This window comes from Penaeus vannamei, chromosome 31 (assembly GCF_042767895.1).
Source record: "Penaeus vannamei isolate JL-2024 chromosome 31, ASM4276789v1, whole genome shotgun sequence".
In the NCBI taxonomy this organism is placed as follows: domain Eukaryota; kingdom Metazoa; phylum Arthropoda; class Malacostraca; order Decapoda; family Penaeidae; genus Penaeus; species Penaeus vannamei.
In genome coordinates this window covers 7,126,572-7,129,833 of record NC_091579.1, presented here as the reverse complement: position 1 = coordinate 7,129,833, position 3,262 = coordinate 7,126,572, and positions in this window count along the sequence as shown.

Below are 3,262 nucleotides of genomic sequence, written 5' to 3'. Positions count from 1 at the left end.
AATAAGCAGAATGTAAATGAATCAGCGGGAATACGGGATAGTGTTAGAGGAGAGTCTCCCATCATGGCGGTAACTGATGCAAATGTGACGTCAAGGCCTGGACTTCGCCATTAATCAATCAGCACTCATTGCTCCCCCCTGTATCATTGTGTTACTATCATCTATAAAACTGGAACATGAGTAGTAATTTTGCACTAACCAGCCACTGCAAATTTTGGTTAGGGTTATTAAAGAAGTTACAGGCACTTCAATAAGAAGTCTGGGCGCTTCCATCACATTCACATCTTTTATCGTAAGGCTGTCAACTCCCGGATGTTGATTGCGACATCTGTTGTTATAATTTCATCAATTATAAGAATGTCATTAATGATAATATTAGTAACAACCCTGATGACGATAATGAATTATAACGATAATGATAAAAGCAATGCGAAGAATTATGATACTGATATTGAAAATGATGGTGTTGATAATAATAATAATGATAACGATAATAGAAGCAATAATGATAATGATAATGATAAGAACAGAAGTGATAATAATAATGATAATGATAAGAACAGGTGATAATAATAATGATAATGATAAGAACAGGTGATAATAATAATGATAATGATAAGAACAGGTGATAATAATGATAATGATAAGAACAGAAATGATAATAATAATGATAATGATAAGAACAAAAGTGATAATAATTTGATAATGAAAATGATAATGCTAATGGTAAGAATAGTAATAATGGTAATAATAATGGTAATAATAATACTGATAATAATAATAATAATGGTAATAATAATAATGATAATAATAATAATAATAATAGTAATAATAATAATAATAACAATAATGTGAATGATGATAACAAGTATTACTTCTGTTGGTATATGGCAATAAATTGTGATTAAATATATTGTCATAATAATGAAAATAATGACAGTAATATTGACGATACCACTACTACTTACATTAATAATAACTAATAATAACAATAGTGATAATGGTAATGGCAATTCTATGGATGATGATATTGTTGATGATCAAAATCAGTGAAAAAATAAACTGTACTTAATGTGAATATTTTATAACCATTATCACCATCAAAAGCATCCTTATCTTAATCTTCATGAATATCAGCAATACACCCATAACCGTTTTTTCCTCATATATATAAGTATATGTATTATAAATATATGTAGTATATGTATTATAAATATATGTAGTATATGTATTATAAATATATGTAGTATATGTATTATAAATATATGTAGTATATGTATTATAAATATATGTAGTATATGTATTATAAATATATGTAGTATATGTATTATAAATATATGTAGTATATGTATTATAAATATATGTAGTATATGTATTATAAATATATGTAGTATATGTATTATTATCAATATGTATTATAAACACCGTCACCGTTATATAGCGTATTAACGGTAATAATAAGCAAAATGATATTGATGATGAAAATAATGGTAGTGATAATGACAACCATATTAACGGTAAATATGGTAATATTTTGATAACGATAATGGTATCAGCAACAATAAGAACAATAATGGTACTCATTATGACAGTGATGGTATGGAGATAATGACAATGAATCCTTTATCTCTTGTCCGAATTTCTTTGGCGAGTATAGATCCTCTTCCCACACACGCCCTTGAGGACCCCCCTGAGGACCCCCTGAGGACCCCCCTGAGGACCCACAATGCCGGGGTTCAGTAGGATGACACGCTTCAATTAACAGATTAATAGGATGACGGGATTAGCGAGCCACAAAATTGGTCGTCAAAGATTTGTACGGGTGTGGAAGCGTTTGGTGACCGATAATTGGTTTCTTTTGTTTTTTTGTTTTACTCTTCTTCTCTTCCTTCTTTTTTTGTCTTTTTACCTCTACTGATTTTATTTTGGTCTTGTAACTTATGAGTGGCAATATACCTCCAGCACGGGATATTTACGTGATACATCATATATCAAACGTCGTCTTGGAAGTATAATTCTATAAGGGAAATAATGTTTTATGTTTCGTTTATTGACTGAGAGACAGACTCGAAGACCTTTAAGAGGGGATGCGATTCCACATAAACAGGGGCTATTATTACTGTCCTTATCACGATCTCGACGATAATAACGTATTTTTTCCCCCAATAACTAGAAGGCAGACAGTAAGGTTCTCCCAGTACACGAGGAGGCGGAGCAGACGTCGCGACACCGGAGCTCCAGTCACGAGGCAGATCAGGGCAGGTCAGGTCACCTCATTACTCACTGGCACACTCGCTATTTAAAAGGTACAGAAGGTGCATTATTCTATGATTATAGTCTTCCGGAAGTGTTGTCTTTTACTTTGAGAGGATCTATAATAGATTGATAAATAGTTAGATGATAAATATACATACAGAAGTCAGTAACATTGGGAAAAATCTGCGCACGAATAATGTCGAGTAAAATCGTATACACAGATCAGGCGCCATCTTAGACTGGCGTCTAGACGAACCGGCTGCCTCGAGGCGCCAGAAGGTGAATGCACACTTCCTGAAGGACAACTAAAATTAGCCTATTACTCACGCCTACCACACGAGGAAGGATTTTCGGACGAAAAAGTTGTGTGTGTGTGTGTGTGTGTGTGTGTGTATATATATATATATATATATATATATATATATATATACATATATGTGTGCGTGTGTGTGTGTGTGTGTGTGTGTGTGTGTGTGTGTGTGTGTGTGTGTGTATACACACACACATATATATATGTATATATATATATATATATATATATATATATATATATATATATATATATATACATATATACGTATACAAACGCACATGTATATATGCATGCACTCGTGTGTGTGTTTGTGTGTATGTGCGTATGTTTATATGTGCATTTATATGTATAAGCCCTAATTGATATGCATGATTAGATAGGTAGATATATATACAAATTTGTGCTTTCAAATTCCTCTTCGCGGTTATTTTAATATAACGAAAGACTGATATACATTTACCATCTTGTCGAGAAGTTTATGATAAACACTATTCGCAGATACGGACGGAGTTTCATATTTAAGGTAATGGACGTTATATTCCCTGCATTTGTCTGATGAAGGTCTTGCAGTCATTTGACAAAGTCAGATACTACGTCTCAGTCAACATTCAACTACTGAGCGGACTTTCCTTATTTTCTCTTACCCATCTTATATGCGGTATATATGCATATTCCTATCTACCAGTTTTTCAA